The 20,060-nt window shown below is 36.3% G+C and overlaps 1 protein-coding gene and 1 pseudogene across 1 annotated transcript in view; one reads left to right on the top strand and one right to left on the bottom strand.

Moving 5' to 3' along the window:
- DIAPH2 (diaphanous related formin 2) overlaps positions 1-20,060 on the bottom strand; it is a 791,459-nt gene that overhangs the window by 258,611 nt on the left and 512,788 nt on the right. The gene's annotated exons all lie outside the window — the stretch shown is intronic.
- Positions 3,789-3,907, top strand: LOC111746350 (annotated as a pseudogene).

Raw genomic sequence — 20,060 nt, 5'->3', positions numbered from 1 at the left:
CCTCACACCTGTCAGAATGACTATCATCAAAAGGCCAAGCAATAACAAGTGCTGGCAAGGATGTGGAGAAAGGGGAATCCTCGTGCATTGTTGGTGGGATTGCAAATTGGTGCAGCCATTATTGAAGACAGCACAGAGGGTCCTCAAAAAATTGAAAATAGAACTGCCACATGACCCAGCAATTCTACCTCCGAAATCTTAAACTCAAAATCTCCTGACAGAATCTCAAAGCCTTCCACCCTCACATATCCTCACTCTCTACAACATCCATTATTTAATTTTACAGAGAATTTTCATTCCTTATTAAATTTATGTGTGATCTGACTACTCAGAACTGCACTGCTCATGAAATCTCCAACTACAACATCCTATTTTCTGATCACAATCACACAACCATTTAAGCCCATCTCATTTCCAGTACACCTGCTCTTCACTTGCAGAAATCCTTTTATTTAAGCCATCTATTAGTTGACTCCTAGTCTCCCTTCCTTCACTACCCAGCAAGGTCCCATGGTTTACAACTTAAACTATATAATCACTAGCCCTGTCAATTTCCTTCAACTTTTTGCTTCCATAACTGTCAAATAAAGCCCCAACTCTGGACCAATACTGCAAGTACCAGCTCTGCTGTTATACTAGAGTGACTACACAATACTGATGAAAATCACACTACAAAGCAGCAACAATACAATTTCAGAATCTCCAACCTCAGCCAAGCCCTCAGCATCATCTCTGAGTTCTCCGTTTTAATGTGTTTAGTGTTTCTTCCTATTCTGCATAGCTAATATTCCAAACTGACCATGTTTATAAAGTCCTATAACTAGACTCTCCTAGCCAAACAGAAATTTTAGATCTGCTAAATGAAGTCTTCCTTTCCATAGACAAGATGTTCACCTTTGTGAAGGTATACTGACTTTTTAAACTTCTTTTTTACAAAGGTCAGATATCAACTTCAAAGAGAAGAGAGCTTAATTCTTCACTCTAAACACTGTGTCATGTACACTCGGATTGTAATAATGTTCATGTTTGTGGTGGCAAGTGAAAGCACCAGACACCACGAAGTATAGAAATGCCTTTCACAATCTTATATGGCTACTGATGTATGAAGCCTTCCAGGTGTAAGATTACACACACACACACACACACACACACACACACACACACACACACACACAGCCCTAGTGTGTAACTAGATACTAAAATTGGGCTCTTCTCATTTTTGACTGAGATACTAAAGTCAGATAAACAGTAGATAGAAAAATGTCTACAGACAGACTTTCATATGCAGAATTTTCAAAAAAAAATTCTTAAAATCAGTTTCATGACTTTCATATTCCCTCCGTTGGGAGCCATCTCTCACCCACTTCACAAACCTAAAAGGGTCAATAGAATAGAGGCAAAGGGGATTTATAAAGAGGTTGTTTGGAAAAGCTGCTGCCGTAACGTGAGAAACCTGCCAAGGATATGTATATCTATGGAGATGCTACATCCTTCAATTCAAGCTTAGTGAAGAGGGCTTCCATCAAACTACTCAGAGTATGTTTCCTGAAGTTGGGGGGCACAGTAGAGGGGTACCAGACTCATTTCTGCAGAAGCTAAAGGGTCCTAGGCTTGTAGCATAGAGACAGCTGGGCTTCAATTCCTACACTCATAGAGTTTTCAGGGCAAAATCATGCATGGGTGTTTTCTATGGAATAGAAGTGAGCCCTGTAGGAGAGAGAAATGATCTGGAGACTATATTTGAGTTCTGTCCAAGAGGAACATCTGAGAGGATGGTGCACACAGACAGAGAATCCTTGTTATAACATTTGTGGCATGGAGCTCTGAGAAAAGTGGGAAAGAGGGGCAGGGGGCAATGGCAGGGTGAAGGAAATGCATTCATCTGCTTCAAGGAAATTGCAGAGCAGGCTCTCCAAACAGGAGAAGCTCCATGTTCCCTGTAAGCATTGCAATAAACTAGCTTGGGAAGCAGAAAAGATTTTACTTTCAACTTTAAATCTGCGAGTTTAGATTGCTAGTATTGCTAGCATGCTGGAGTCTCGCATTCTAATTTCTAGATTGAGACTGTGTTTGCAATTGTAAGAGACTTGAGATCTAAAAGTCATGGAAACTGCCTACATTTTCCTTTAGATTCAAGGAAGGTAACCACCACAGAAGAAATGTTAAAGGAGGTAACAGGGGACACAAACTTGCATTCTGACAATTTTCTATGGGTTTTGCATGCTCTGACGTATGGGTTACAAGTTATAAGATGATAGCAAAAGCCAAGTTTGTAGTATCTATCCTAACATCTTGATGTACTATTACAAAATGGTACAACATAGCTTTTGAAGCAATCATGTAAAATGTCAGCCTGACCATGAATACATCTTACAAGCATTCTAGAAAGCTGAATTTGAAAGGTTCATGTCATAATGCATGCATTACAAGAAAGGTAGAAGCGGAATAATTAATTTAAATAACCAGGCTCACGTCCAGATTTCTTTCACTGTGAATCTGATTGTTATAAACGTTTGCTAGTTTGCTTCACACTTTCTGCAATGAGGACTTTGAACTTCTTTTTCTATTTTATGGATAAAGAGGCAATCTTTAAGAGCTAGGTTAATGACTTTGGCAACACTAGGGAGCTTATTTCCTTAACTTATGCCTCTTGATTACCAATAGAATGGTCTTTCATTAGTGGAGTTCAATGCTTTCCATCATTCAATAATTATTGAGCACCTGCTCTGTGCCAAGTACTGTGCTTGGCAATAGGGACAGAGATGAGTAATACACAGCCCTTACTCTCTACGTATTCACAGTCTAGACAAGAGAAAGATACACAGCGTGCATTCCCACCCCATTCCCACACCCACTCCTCTTGCCTCTTGCTGTAACTCCAAATATTCACAGTAAGAATTTCCTGGGGACTGATAAGAGGAAGAATGCAGCTGATGCATGCAGTCTGTCTCTCTACAAAGGCTCAGAGCAAGTTCATTCACTTATCATGAATCTTGTCACTATTACGTATTGAAAATAAAAATGTCAATAAGAGATGTTCTTATGAATGTGACAAACACCAGTGTCAGTTATCTCACTGTGCCAATATTCAGCCATTATACATTGGAGTGGGCATACTGGTTATTAAAATATTAAAAAATAATTTCATATCAGTTAGTAAAAATCTGCTGTTCCAGCTGCCCTAACTCCTCATTGCCAGATATAGACATGGCCCAACAACTTAAAGGTAATCTAGCAAGTATAAGCCTTCTGGGTCCTACTCCAGGCTATGATTGCATCCATTTTGATTGGTCAGTTCCCATGACATATGTTAAACATTACCCATTAGTGCAAAGAAATGTTAAAATTGGCCAACTAGAAAAGGTCCTCATTTGAGTATAAATGAACAGAAATGGGAAGAAGGTCCTAAGACATTCATGTCTAGACAGCAGTGTTTCCTTTAAAACATTTATTAACCACTGTCAAAAGTATAAGGGGTTTGAGTGTCAGATGGAACTCAGCGTGATTTCTAGCTCTGCAAATCTATTACCTATGTGATCTTGGGCCTTACTCTTTAAACCTTACTTTCAAGAATTAAAAATTCTTGAAACGACTACTTCATGGGCTGGTATCATCATTGTCATGATCATAATCATGATCGTGATCAGATAGGTAGACCATGAATAGCTTCTTTTATGATGGGGTTAAAAAATCAACTCTAGGATGTGGTTCCGTAGTGTAGCAGTTAGCACGTCTGCTTTACACACAGAAGGTCCTGGGTTCGTGCCTCAGTGGAGCCACGGCCCATGGTCTATGGCCATTCCACCCTGAACAAGCCCGATCCCGTCTGATCTCAGAAGCTAAGCAGAGTCGGGCCTGGTTAATACTTGGATGGGAGACCACCTAGGAAGACCAGGTGCTATAGGCATAAATAATAATATTAATAATAATGATAATGATAATAAAAATCAACTCTAAATAAAAGAGAAATCACTTATCTAAAGCAAATATAGCCTTCCCTATCAATAAGTAAATAGATGATTGGTCAATAGATATTCAAACATATGTGCTAACCCTGATTTGGCTATATGACTCCATGCAAATTCTATAACTGGCTTAGGAATATTCAGTATTTCTAAATTGGATCTGGAAGGTATTTGTCAGCCACCATCTACAACTACCCATCATTTCTAAACCTATGTCTGGACATCTAATTATGACATTTTAGTATCTCAGTGAGAAAAAAAAATGCCAGAAATGTGATGAAACATAAAACATGATAGTATATAAAATTTACTATGTAAATCACGACACAAGACATGACTTTTTTGTTTTGTAATGCTGAAAAGTTCATTTTGGGGAAGGTAGAAAACAACAGACAAAACTACAAGCATAAATTAATTCAGAGAGTTACTGCTATCATGTCAGAATTATTTCTTACATTATTTTAGATAGACCATGCTTTTTGTTGAAATTGTCAAAAACAAAAATATAAAGTACATCTATCAAGAGGACAATAAAAGGAAAGGATAAAGGATGAATTCAGTAAAAGAATGTGCTCTTCTTAATTCAATTGGTCTGTTATTTGGATACATTCTTTCAAAAATGCACTAAAAGTGGCTACTGGGAATTGTAATTTAGTGCTTCTGGGTGTGATCAGTTGCAGTTGTGAAGGCAAAGGCACATTAAGACAAACTACAGGTGCCTTCTTTTATATATAAGCCCAGGAGGCCTCAACTAGCTTATTGTTGAACTCCAAGGGCACAATTTGACAAATTAGTTTTCCCACTCCCCAAACTTAACAATTGACACAATTGAGTTCTTAATCAGTAAGTAAAAATTTCATTTTCTATCAGTCTTTTTTCTTAAAACCAACATACTAATGTGGTTTTTGAATAAAAATACACCCCTTTTCCTCAAAGTTAACATCAGAAAAGGCTAACCTTTCAATAAGTATACACTCAATGCCAATATTGCATAGTATTTAATATTAATGTGATATTTACATTTTGTGGTCTTCTATAACAAGCTAGGAAGCTTTTCATTATACATTTCCCCACACATTTTGATGAACTTTGTTGCAAATATATGCACAGTGAATTGTGCTTTACCTTAACCTTTCTCATAGGTCTTCTAAATTATTCCTCTACTTCTAGGTAATATATTAATGGTGTCCAGAGCTTGAAATGATCTATGATTTTTCCCAGTTTCAAGAAATCCTTGAAAAGGGACCACAGAGATCTCTTCAGTCATGGATAAATATAGTAAATAGTAAGGGTGCTAACCTATTAAACTCAAATTCTAAAGAACTTGTTCCAGATGGATTATGCTATTCCGATGATGTGTTTATACATAAATATATACCACTTCTCTAAGAAATACTTTATCTGCATGTTTTGTCCAATGAGTCTTAATAGTACTATTAAATATAAAACAATACTAAGGGTACATAAAGAGTTTGACTCTTGGAATGTATCATGAAGGTACAGGGAAGTAGAAAAATCTTTCAATTTAAGAACAACTTAATACAAAGTCAACACACATTTTTATATTTTGCTTCCTTTACTATTTAAACTACTGAAGGTGTACCTGTAAAACAGACATTACTCAGTTTAAATTAGTGATAGCTGAAAGCTATACAAAAAGATCTTATGGTTTTAATTTTATTCATCATATTTCTACCTCAGGGACCTGGGGAAATGCAGAGAAGTGCACTGCATATTTATAAGGCCTCTGGGACCCTAACAGGCTTCCAAATGCCTTGTTTGTTGCAATCTGCTTGTCAAACTATTAAAGAAGTAAAATCTACACTGTAACCCCTATTGTATATGCAGACTTTATTTGATAATTAAATTAAAACTCTATAATTGTAAGGATGAGAAGTGATGTAACATCTAGTATGTCACCACTTTTCCTAGGCAACTGGAAGATATAATGGTTTTAGTAACTGGGCTTTCATTAATTTTTTTTTTCACTGATGATCATATTAAACAAATATTTGAACTTTGACTGATTACTATAAATGTTCACTTAAACTTCAGCTTTAACAAATCTACTATTAAAGTTCTCTCCATTCTAGTCCTTAATTATAGTTGCCATAATGTAATTCTAATCTGGTATAGACCTATAACCTCGCAGCTCTAAGAGGCTCAACATTAGAAAGGAGACTAAGAAAGCTTGTGATGATTAGGGAAAAAGAAAACTCCAGCATTTTATATTCGGTTAGAACAAGAGGGAGAAAAATTCCACATCTGTATATCTACATCTACATCTGTCTCAATATATTCAGGATGTATAAAATGGATTATTTTTGTATCTACTTTAACTATAACCAAGTCATTGAAAAGGCTCACTCTTTCGTCTTCTTGCTAGTGAATACAGTCACAAGTGATAACAGCACTACAAGTGTCCCAACCAGACTGGGAACAGTGAAAAGCGCTCCGAAAAGCATATTCTTCAATTTACTTTCACCAGTTACATCCTGTACTGCAATTATAAATAAATATTCACTATCCTTTATAAATCTGGCATGATAAAAAGGAATACCACCATCAAGGTGAAAATGTTATAAAAATTATTCACCTCCAGGACATTAGAGAATTACATGTTTTAGAAACAGAAGCCTAGGTGGACATTGTGAACAGTTAAAGCTCAAAAAAAAAAAAAAAGACAGTTCCTTTTAATCTCTATTTCTTATCTTCTTCACTAATTTACTTTATGTAATCAGTGGCCCTTAAGCAAGAAAGATAGTTTTTACATGAAAAATCAGAAAGCAAAGTGTGAAATGAGAGGAAAAAAAAAATGCCAGACCCAAGTTAAATTTCTAGTCCAAGCACTGCCAATAATTGGCTATATTATCTCCTTTGGATTAATTTCCTTGTGCTTTCTTTTCTCAGATTCAAAACTAGAGGATGAGACCAGATAATCAAATTTCAAAATTTAGAGGAAACAGAGTTCATCTTGTACTTTGTTTTCTAGATCAGGAAACTAAAGTTCAGAGAAGTAAACTGCTCTGTTTTAAGGTACTTGGTAAGGTGCGGAACGCAAGCAGGAACTTCAGATAACTGTCTTGCATCTTTCTCCTGCACATGTTGTTTTGTCAAACAAACCAGCACTGCAGATCACTTCCTCATCTCAGTGGCTGTGATTCTATGGTTGCGACAATATTGTATGCCACACTGATATACTGCAACTTGTGCCAGAGGCAAAGACAAATGCCTTGGGACTATTTTCCAAAATCATGGCTATCTTTAGGCATCCAGACAATGGAATATTATCCAGCAATAAAAAGAAATGAGCCATCAAAGACATGGAGGAACTTTAAATACATTATTACTAAGAAGTAATCTAAAAAGGCTATACTCTGTATGATTTCAACTGTAAGAAAAGGCAAACTTATGGAGACAATAAAAAGCTCAGTGGTTGCTAGAGGTTCTAAGGGAGAGAGGGAGAAATAGGAGGAGCACTGAAGATGTCCAGGGCAGTAAAACCATTCTGTATGATACTGAAATGGTGGATATATGTCATTATACATATGTCAGAAACAAATACATATGTCATTATAGAATAATTGTCTTTATTGTTATATAGACTATATAACACAAGAATGAACCTTAATGTATACTGTGGACTTCAGTTTATAATAATTTATCAGTATTTCTTCATCTATTGCAATACAAGTACCACACTAATATAAGATGTTAATTATAGGAGAAACTGTGAGGGGTGGAGAGGGCATTTGGGAACTCTGTCTACTATCTGCTCAGCTTTTCTGTAAACCCAAAACTATTCTAAAATGTAAAATCTAATGATTAAGTAAAAAGCCTAGTTAAAAAGAGCTCTTCTTCTCAAGGAGTTAGAATGAGGAATGTTAACAATAGAGAAGCATGACCCTGAATCCATATTTTTGAGATGGAATTGTTCAATGGCTATCGTCATTTCTACAAATCATTCCCAAGTGGGGTAACTCCCTGACAAGGAGCATTCGAGCTGAGTAGTAGGGTAGTATTGGGAGGGGTAGGGATAGTTCCAAAATCCAGAGGGAGAGATGTTGGGAGAGGATGTCAGCAGACTTATCAGGTGCTATTAACTAAGCTGGGGTCTTTAAGATATACATCTTGAGCTTCCTTATCCCAACTGAAGCCACTCTATCCACTCAAGCCTTCCTTCAAGCTGTTTCCAGGCTCATTCGCTCTCTCCACACACACACACACATCACTGGTTTTATTTGCTTTGAACGTTTCAAGGTTTCATTAGGTTTAAGTCATTAGAAGGAAACTAATGATGACCAGTTCTACTTCTTACTGGTAATGATGTCAAGGCCAAGAGTAAATATGTGGAATTATTGGCACAGTGGATAAAGTTTCCAAAGGCCCAAGTATTCATTAAAATTACCAATGTCAATTTACATGTGAAACAGAGTACTGACTCAGTAGAAATCAAAAATAACTATCATCCTAGCCTCCAGGTGCCTAATTAGTTAAGCAGACTTCTGGTGCCATTTTAAATGTGAAAATTCTCCCTTAAACATAAGTATACTGGAAAATATCTGAGTATCACTGAATAGTATATCATTTAGTTGATGTAAATGTTTCCAAACCTATTTTACACACACACGCACACACACACACACACACACACACACACACACACACACACATACACACACACACGAGCACATGTACGCACATACCTAGGTAATCTTTTATATCATTGAAAGTTACATGGAAAGATCTGGGTTCAAACAAACCCAGCTCTACCATTAATTGGGTATGAGATACTGGGAATTTTCATGTTCCTGAGTCTATAAAATGTGACAAGCTTAAAAAAGCAATGTATTTAAATTGGCTAAACACAATCACTAGCTAATAGTTTGCATTCAATCAATGTTAGCTTCTTAACAAGCCTTGTCTTTCAGATGATATAATTATTGCTTGTTTCTAAGATTCACAAAACTAAAACACTTATACGTAGAAATATATTCGGAGCCCCATCACAAACAAAACTTGTTGCTTCTTGTAGCCATTATATTAACGGTATTTATTTTGTTTATTTTATATTTTCTATGCCTCATAAATGCAGTGAATATTGCCTTTTATTTGCTGGAGTAGGGGATTACATGTGGCCAATGGAATTCCTGTTACATTCCTATATCATATAAATTCTCTAGTCTATTTGAATTATTTTCCTGTCTTCATTGGCATTTTCTGCACCTATTAATTTATTATCCATGAACTTAATTAAACTTGTTTACTGGTACTCCTTACAGCTCATTAATGAAAATCTTAATTAATTACAGGCCTAGTACTATAAAAACGTCTAATGTAATGAAAGAACCTCTCCTAACCCATTGTATTTACATCCTAGAATCATTCCATAGAAGTCCTGTCCAATAAAATATCAATTTATTCATAAAATCATTTAAAAATTATGCTACCTTAAAGTTCTCTATCATAGTTACTTATCATCAAGGTATCACAAATAAATATATGATGTTAAAGTTATGTCAAATGAAACAGCAGATAGGATAATTTGTTCACAAATAGGCACTTGAAGTTTTTAACATGAGCATGCATCATTTTATTGTTTGTAGTTTCCTGCCACTCATACACGTTTTCACGGACTACAGAATGAAAAATTGTATCTACATCTACATCTATATCTATTTCCATGCACAGCTCATCCTCCTCAAAAGGCAGAGCAAACAGTAATGTATTGGGGTTAAAATCAGACCTGAACTTGACTGTGTTCAGGTGACTTGATTTGTGTGAGGCTCTATACAAATGCCAGTTGTATGGTCAGAGTACAGGTTCTATGTTTTTGCTGAATTCTCCACTATGATAACAATAGTAGCCAGAACAATTGGCACCAAAGGAGCACCCCATGGTGGTAACCTAGAAAATGCCTCTACTGGGCTTACATGGTGGCGGAGAGCTTCTCAGATGATAACAGTGAATCTTTTCAGAGTTGAGGACTGATCGATAATATTAAAGTCCTATACTTCTGCCTCCTGAATCATCTTATTATCTTTCAAACTTTTACCCAGGCATTTCTCCTGGGGACATTTTCTTCTCTAAGAAGTGCTATTATTTAACTTGGCAAATGAAAATTTTAAAGAAATTCAAAAAGCAAAGCGAAACAGTCTTCCTTATTGTTATTATAGCATGCAGATAGCATAAGAGCAATTATCTGAAACATATAATCAACAGATACTGCAATTGTTTCAGTCATTCACTCATAACTCATTTATTCAAAAATATTTATTGTTCATTAGCTCTACACAAGGCCTGGTGCTAGGTGTTGTGGGGAATATGAGGCTGGATTTGCAGTCTCTGCCCACACTTTGTAACCCTGTGGGATAATTAAGGCATGTGTAAAAGTACACCTAGCAAGAGACTGCTTATTTAAATCCTTACTTCCATAAGTGAAGACAATAGTTCTAATCATCAGTTTATACCTTAAATGGTAATTGCAACATCTTGGGTAGGAACTGAATAGTTCAGTGCAGAGTACATACTTTGTTATTTATTTCTCTCTCCATTGGTAGCACCTGGTACATTCTGCACACAGTAGGGACTCCATAGATAAGTGTGTAATGTAATAATGGAATTTGCTAATTACTCTCAAATATCATTTTTTTTTTTAGATGTTGGTGCCCAACAAATGGAAAAAAAAAAAACAAACAAACAAAAAACAATGCAGGATTCGAGCAGGAGTCATGGGAAATGTTTTCTGATACTTCCCCTAACAGTCATCATGTGGAAGAAGATGTAGAATTAGTCTCTGTAGTGTCAGAAAGACAGAGGATCAATGAGTGGGAGTTACAGGAAAAGCAGATTTTGGCTCAAAACCAAAACTCTCTAGTAATTACAGCTGTCCAAAATCTAGCTAGCTGTTTCAAGAGCTAGTTAGGTCCTTGTCATTTCTCTAGGTACTCAAACAGAGGTCAAAATAATCACTTGTCAAAATGTCATAGAAGGGATTCTAGCACTGGATTCAAGCAAAGGTGTCAAGTTATGTGTCAATGGGTAATGGAGGAGCAGTATAGCAAACCTGATGAATGGTGCCACTTCTAGAGCTCGATTGCTTGGGTTCAAAATCAGCTTTGCCACTTAGTAGCTATGTAACCTTGGGCAACTTAGCCTTTCTGTACCAGTACTCGCATGTAAACTGAAATTAATTAACATCTACCTCACTGTGGTTAATAGGATTAAATGAGTGACTATTATAAAACATTTAAAATAGTATCTGGCATATAGCAAATACTATACAGATGTCTGTTAAAATAAATAACATTGATAATAAGATTGCATCTTAGTATCTACAAGGAATTTTTGAAGGAATTTCCCACATATTATCTTGTTTTATCCTAATTTTTCATCTAGTTCCTAATTCCCTGGTTTTAGTTTATTATTTTCACTTTCTGCCAGCTATGATATTTTTGCATATCCCATTTGTGCCAGTGATGCCATCAGGAATTTTATCACAATTGCTGTGTACTTGGCTTTTTCCCCAGTTACACTGTGGACTCCTCAATATAGGGACTCTGGCTTGCTATTTCTCTCCCACATTTGTCTGACCAGTGTCTGAATATATAGGAGATGCTTGATAATTTCAATTCAACTGACAGTTACTCTACCTGGTTCTGACAATGGGAGAAACATGGGACTTAAATACTTCATCTACAATTGATATTTACTGCATTGATTATGATAACCTTTTAAGGTTTGGAAAGATAAACATTAACCACTACTTTTAAAACTGAGTAAATTTGAGCAAGAAATGGCAAGTGACTTTCCTAAGGCCACATATTTGGTAGAAGTAGGCACATAACCCTAACCTCAGTCTCATATTCTTTCCCACTAGACCATACCACCTCAAAAGAAGTGATATTAAACCCTAGGCATAACATTTAGTTAATATAGTCATTTTTAGGTGGCCAGAGAAATGCTATAATAATCAACATATCACCATAGCACAGTAAATGTGAAATAATATCTGACATAAGTCTTCTGCAGGATAGGACTTGTTAAAATACTCAGTTGATGTGAATTAGAATGATTTAAAAACAAGCCAGTATACATTGCTCTGGAAGTAGGTAGAGTGTAAATAAGAAATAAATGAAGTTCTTTGTAAATGAAATGAATTTACTCAAGTATGTGTAATAGCACAATTCAAGGGTCAGTAATTTGTTTCATTTTACAAATTAATAACAAGGCGAGGAACATAAGAGTAGGCTATTCAAAATAACCTAGGGAGCTGCCAAGAGCAGCACTACACAAACAAAAACTAGCTAGAAATAAGAACTTGCATATTTTCTGCTGGAATTCTTTAATTATGGTAAATTGCCAGACCCAATACTGCTTAACGTTTTTAGGCCATATGGTTCATTTGATAAATGGCTCCAAATGACACACAAGTTTCTTTTCTTTAGTGACCTGAGAACAGCAAAGCCAATAGGGTGCAAAGAGCTCACTTTCTCATTAGAGGGAGGGGACCATTTTGAGTCAGACCTTCTCAGGTGAGTAAAGTATTTGGGGGTCAAAGTTGGACAACTTGGTTGTACATTAGTCTTTTAAGTCACATGGGCACTATTCTGCACATTGAGGTCAGAAGGAAATCAATGGGGTCTGGGTGCCTTAAAAGAGTTATGTATATCAAGTGCCTAATTTATACCCCAGGGAATATCTTATTCACTAAGCAGGAACTGACATGCTGTGACATGAGTTTTCCATTCCACTTAGCTAAAGCAAGTCCTAAGTTCATTCAATCACTGTTGCTAAGAACAAGTAGTTGCAGAAATTGTTTCATAGCCAAATTTAATTGTCTGAGAAGTTAAAAAGCGAATGGATTTACTACTGGTTAGCAGTGCAACTGGGAGCTTGGCATTTTCTAAGGACTGTCATTCTTCATCTTAATGAGGGCACAAAGACAAAATAATGCTAAAAAAACTCAGGACACTGAGTCAGTGGTCAGAGATTAGTTTTTAAAGGTTTTTCTCTATAACCTAAGTAAGTTAATTTTTTTTAAAAGAAAAAAAGACATCTAATGAATTAAAATATTGTGAAAAAAGAATATGCAACAGATGGTAAAGCTGAGCAACATTCACTGCACTATCTCACTCGGATCCAGCTGACACACACCATTACATTTTATACACAACATTCTTATTATTGATAACTAGGAAACTCTTTGCAGATTCTTAATGTGTACAATATCAGATGGAACAGTAGATAATTGGAGAGTTAATTTATATTACAAATCGACTCTGTATACAGTCCAAGTGGCAGCATCCTGTGTAAGAAAATAATTTCTTTTATATATGCACATTTTCATTGCAACACATCATTTCTTGGTTTGATAGCAGAAATTAGAAAGCTTATTCTTGTAGATTAGCTGTACTTTGCAACTTCAAAATAAGCATTTTGTTCTATGCCATGGGACTCTTGACCACAGCAAAAGATGTTTCAAAAAATAAGTTGTGCTACACTTCAGAAATGTGATTTCAACAAAAATCACATTTCATGTACACAGTTTTGGCTCAAAGAATTAGCCTGTCATTTTAGACAAATGCACAAAGTGCCATGATTTTTCTTTAAAGGCAAAGGGAAAACAGATTTGGCAATTAAAAGCATGTGTTGATGAAAAAAAAATTCCTACCATGAGTAATAAAAAAACAAAAACTATAAGTATTTTTTTTTTTTTGCTTTATATGTTACTAAACAACACGAATTGGGATGTGAAATGCTTTACAGATAAAGGGTTAATGTGCTATGTTTCTTTCTAAATTTTCTCTTTTTCTCTCACTCCACTATACAAATGAGATTATAGCAGAGAATTACATAGTGGAGAAGTTACAAGATATCCAACCACCAAAGAATCTTTCTTTTTGAGGTAGATAGCAAAGCTGCTTTGTATTAGACATTGTGCCAGATGTCCTGGTGGTGCTCCAATTAGGATGATGACAATCATTGCACTGATTCTCAGGCACTGTGCTTAAAGATAATAGTGTCTAGACAGACTGAATGAAACTCACACTTTCAAAGTCCATCATCAAAATAAATGCTGGCAACAGATCCTTAGGAGACAATATAATTTGTATAAAACAAAAAAGGAAATAGCCATTATTTATTCTTACAAAGTTGTGGGCAAAATTCTTACTTTTTTTAAATTAAAAGAATATGTTATTTATATTGTAAACTCATTTGAGGCAAGTACAATGATGTATTCTCCATGAGTACTCTAGCTAGGGGTAATCCTAAATGCTCATTTAGAGAACTGGCTAGTTATAACTCAACTCAAGAGCAATAATATTATGTACCTAGATTGGTAGCTATGTCCAAACTCTTTATCCTGGCCAACAAGGACCTACATGATCTATTTTCTACCTATTTCTCAATTTTCTTCTTAGACTATTTTTCTCTTTGTTAATGAGCCATACTGGATTTCTTTCCACTCCTTGAACATAAAATTTATGTTCATTTTAAAAATTTTGAACAAGCTATTTTCCCTGCTCAAAATACTTTTACCTAGATTTTTGCATGGCTGGAAACTTTGTAGATTTTAGGCCTCAGTTCAAATGTCACTTGGACAAGGCCTTGTCTGACCCCTAATCTAAAGTAGCACCCTAGTCACTATCACAAAACTTTTATTTCCTTCAGTAGCACTTAGTACCACATAGCACTAAATTCCTCATCCTCCCTCCAGCTCCATTCCAATTTAACCTTCGGGAAAACGGAGATCTTGTTTATCTCATTAATCTCTCTACCTGAAGACCCCAGAATAGTGCCTGGCACACAGGAAATATTTGACTTTTTTTTAACTAACATTCCTGTTTCCAATCTCTTCCTTTTCTTAGTCATTCTGCATGCCTTTTGCAGATGGATCTTATTAAAGTACCACTCTTCTCTAGGCATGCAATGCTCCAGCTTTCTACCAAGAGAGTGGAGCATGTTTTGAGTGTCTCTCTCATCTCCACTACTGTCAGTTCCCTCCAGCTCTTGATATTCTTACTCTATACTGATCTGGACTGATGAGAAAGTAGAACAAAATAATGGTAGAACAATACTTGCAGAATTAAGATCGATAACACAGGTAGTATACACTGACAACAAAGAGTAAAGTCATTTCTCAAGAGACAGAAGATTGACCATCCCTGAATTTCTGGAAGGTAGGAGCTGAGGAGGACCGGCAGTAACGCAGCCCAGAAGCCAGGGAACTGCTCTAAAATATATGTGTGCAAGGACTGATTAACAACCTGCTGAGGTTGCCCTGATATGTACAGATGTGCACATATCTGTACATGTGTGTATAAGTGGACAGGAAATAAATAGCCACTTTTGCCTCAGTATAGTGCCTTTAAATGTGTGGCATGTTCTGTGTGTGTATGTGTGTGTGTATTTCTGTAAGACACATGTATGTAGACAGACTGAAAAAGAGAAGGATGAGAAAGACACAGACATGTGCATGCGTTCACGTACAAAGGGACAATCATCTGTACCGCAAGAACAACAATGTGACATTGTTAAAGTAAAAAATGAAATAAGGTTTCAGACCTAAGGTAGGATGAAGAAATAAAATACAGCATCACCAGGACAAATATTTTGAAAGTATTTTACAGGAACTGATAAGATCATTAGGATATGGTTAAATTATGGTTGGAAGATTCTGTTTATGAAGGCAACAGATAAGAGTATGGGTACCGTATCTAATAAAACGCCTAGCACATGGCTGATGCTCAATATAATAATAGATTGCAGAAGGCTATTCCCTAAAAAGAAGGCGGGGGTAGTGATTCTAATGTTCAAATGGTTAATGCTCAAACTTGGGAATTCCTGGTTATTTATATGGGCTATATGCTAATGGAATTCCAGATAACTGAGATTCCACTGAATACTTGGTCAAAGCATTTCATTGCCTTTAATGCAGAGGATTCTAAAAACATAAATAAATGGCTTATGGCAATTATTTGTGATTTAACTGACAACTTAACAGGGGCATTTTGATCGATCTAGAAATACGGAGTCTGCTACAATAGAAGAAAAAATATCTAACATAATTCTCCATGTGCGCTATCTGAACAGATAGCAAAGTAAAAGAAGAAATGCATGATATGAGTCTACGTATTGTCAATAAAATAATTGGAAGTTTCTAAAGTCACTAACTCCTCTCTGCTGTCTGGGTTTAATGTGTTACACATAATATCTGTCGAGAGTTTAGCCAAATTATGCCATGATATTGCTGCCTCAGTATCCATTTTGTGTAGTCAAGTGGCCTCCAGGGGCCTTAAACTGACACTAGTCCCTCTCAAACAGCATGCCCTTGATAAGTACCCACAGAGTCAGGAGCAAATATAAGTTCCTGATACTGTTAGGTAGTTAGTCAGGCATGGGTGACAGGAGAGAAGGGATAGCTCTGTAACCATAGAAACTTCCCTTGAAGACCTTCTTTAAGGACCTCCCAGAAACATCTCCCTTTTAGGGTTATAAATTACTCCAAATCCTAGAACTCAAAGGCCATAAAAGCTGCTGACTAAACCAGTTACAAACAGATGTGCACAAAGTACTGCCCATAACTTCAGCCGCATTATACCATCAGTATCATCTCATGACTATACCTGGAAGTTCATGAGTCTAATTATGACAGACTGAATTATGGGTAAGCATATGCACAGTAGGCAAATGTTAAATAGCAGCCAACTGTCAGTCAAGGTGACCTCACATAGGGATCATCTAGGACCTCCCATCATGGCCCAAATATAAACAGACCTTCCCATTTCTGCCTTGTTACAGCATTCCTGGCTGGAAACCCGCCCCTCCCTTTGGGGCATACTGTCTTATCTCTTCACCTCCCAAATTACACAGGGCTGCAGCCTTCCCTAGCGTGGCCCGTCTCCTAAAATGTACTTTCAATAAATCTTACTTTTTCTAAATTTCGCCAACCTGTAATTCTTTGCTGTGTCGGAGGGGAAGAACCAAAGGACAACACACAACACCAACGTCCCTCCTTCTCCCCCACGCCGCTGGGGCGATGCCTGATTTCACTTCACCCCAGTGGCGACAATACGACTTCCTCTGCAGCCCTGTGAGCAAGTTTCCCCTAATGTACCCCTTAGATAAGGCTTACCAAAGCCTCGCTCTCTTTGGTTTGAATTGTCTGATCTGGCCTTAGCCTAGGAACCCCAAGGCACTCTACTCACAAACCTTAATAAAGGCATGTGCCCCAGATTGTGCAGCTCTCTCTGCCTGCACTCTGCTCTGATGTCCTCAAGTGGCCCAGTAAGGTCTAATGTGTACTTCCTCCAAGGTCTGTGAATTATAAACTTCCTCTGTGGCCTTTCCTAGAACTGGCTCACCGACTGACACCCTGGGGCTCTACTTAAAAATGTCAGTTTAACAAAGTCACAACAATATCTTTTTAATCAAAACATAGAATAAATGAATCTAGTCAAAAGGAGTCTTCTTTAAACATTTTTGCAACTTGGCTTCCAGGCCAGTACAGTTTTCTGGTTTCCTCCTAGGACACTAGCTGTATCTTTTGTTTCCCTACCTTTCTTGTTAAAATTCTTCTCATCTTCCCAACTTCTAAATGTTAGGGTACTCCCAGATCTTAGTCCTTGGACTTCTCTTCTCTGTCTATACTCTCTAGGTAATCTTCTCTAGTCTAATAGCTTTAAATACTATCTATGTGATACTGGCTAAGAAATTGTTATCTTTAATCTGGATCATTCTCTATAGTTTAGGCTCAAACATTCAGATATTCTAGGTTCTACATCTCTGCTTGGATGCCTAATAACATCTGAAAATTAACAGATCTGAAATCAAAGTCTTGATTCACCCCTGCTACAACTTCCTTTCTTCCTCATCTCTGTAACTGTCCTTCTCAAAAGGCTTTCCAACATACAAGGACCTCCATGATTTCATCTTCACCATTCTTTCTCCTTCTTACTTTCTCCCTCCCTCACTGCAAACCAGACACACTGGTCTTCCTGCTATTCCTTGTGCACTTCAAGCAGGTTCATGTTCACATCTTAGAGCCTTTGCACTAATCGTTCCTTCTGCATGGAAAATTCTTCACTCAGTTATTCCCACAAATCATTCCCTCACTTGATGCAAATTTCTGTTTAAATGTTGCTCACTCAGGGAGGTCCTTCCCTGATCCATTTATTTAATTTATTATTTATTTTTTTATTTTAAAGCATCACTATAATTCTTAATCCTTTGCCCCATCTTTTTTTTTTTTCTTATCACTTATCACTGTCTGGTATTATCCTACACATTCTTTTTTGACTATCTATTGCAGTAGACAACATAAAGAGTGATATGTATATATTTTTAAGTTTCTCATCATTGAATCCCCAGTGAAAAACACAGGCCTTGATGCCTAATAGGTATTTAATAAATATTTGCAGAATGAATAGATGAATTTGTTACCAATAGGAATAACCAGTAGGAATAATGTTACAGTATTATGTTATCATTGCTGGTAAAATGAATCAGGAAAGAAACCGATTCAACATTTATGCATTTAATGTTTGGGTGAAACAAGGATGGATATACTACGTTGAATTAGAGATATAAGAACTTTTTAGAGCTGAAAGGGGCATTCAAGATTACCTAATACAACCCCTTTGTAGTTAAATATTTATTTGTATAACTTGGAACTATCATTTCATTTCCCTGAATTTCTGGGTTTAAGCTAATTTATTGAAAGCTGATACTTTTATTTTCTCTAAAGGAAATGAGTATTGACACACTTTATGCTTAATAACATTAAGATTTAAATGCAAAGCAATGACTTACAGAAGAGAAAAACAGGTGATGATCATTCATATGTCCAAAGAGTACTGGATGTATATTAGTATTATTAGTATAAGCACATCTTAGCATTTTATGTTCTGAAAAACATAAATAACAACATATAAAATATGTGCAGAAAAGCAAGTAGTGAGGCAATATGTTCTATGTGTCATGTGATTGAGTTAATAAAATTACAGAAATATTCCTTAACATATCAATAATGTTAATTTTATTACTCTTGATATTTCACACATAAATATGTACATATGTGCACACTCACACGCAGGAGCGCACGCACGCACGCGCACGCACACACACAAACACACACATACACACACACCGTACAAATCAAAAGAATTTCTAGGTTTTTATAAACTTGCAATTCAAAGATATGACCTTGTAATCCAAAAGTAGATCTTCTAGTATTTAAAAAACCATCATTTTAACACCTAAACTTCCTGCAGGCAGCAGGGTTCCTTCTGTATGACTAACCCATGGCAGCTGTATTTCATTTTTATTTGAAAAGACTGATCCAGTATTTTTACAGCTCTCGATTAAGCTGTTTAAACAAAAAAAAGTAAATGTTGAAAGAGGAAATCATTGTAGTTAAGCTCCATGTAAACGAATAATGGGCAAATCTCTGGTGGTTTGAAAGTTCTGTTTGGATAAATATCTAAATCTATTCGAACCTCTTTAGCTGAAAAGTTCCAGCTCCCACAAGGTTAGTAGAGCTTTAGGTTTTCAACTAAATCTGACATAACTTTTCAAAAATACCCACATTCAGTCCCTAGCCCATAGTAAAAGCAACTTTGTGGGGGAAAAAAGTTAACAGAGTTTTTGCAACATAAAATGTCTTCAGTATTTGGTTCAACTCCAACTTTAAAACTTCACTAAAAGGAAAAAAAAATCAGTAGGCCATGGACAAGACACTGTATGCATTAGAATTGCAATTAACCATATCATCGAGGTACCAAACTGTCAAACATTTTTAACACCTGTTGATAACCAGGCAGAAGTAACGATTCATTTTCACCTCTTCCCTGAATTCTTATCCATCATTCACATCTCAGTTCAGCATTACCTTCTCAAGAGAGACCTTCCTAGTCTGTTAATTGGCATAGCATTATAAATCTCTTCCATGTCACTTGCCATGATCCCTGGTGGAGTTGTTTAATTTCTATCTCTTCTATAGTACTAAAACCTCCCTGAGGGTAAGCATTATGTAGTGTCTTTGTCCTCACCACTATATTCTAAGAACCCAGCACAATGCATGCCTAATGAAAA

This window comes from Pteropus vampyrus, unplaced genomic scaffold (assembly GCF_000151845.1).
Source record: "Pteropus vampyrus isolate Shadow unplaced genomic scaffold, Pvam_2.0 Scaffold184, whole genome shotgun sequence".
Lineage (NCBI taxonomy): Eukaryota > Metazoa > Chordata > Mammalia > Chiroptera > Pteropodidae > Pteropus > Pteropus vampyrus.
Note: the sequence above shows the minus strand (reverse complement) of the source record. Positions and strands in the feature narration are given on the sequence as shown.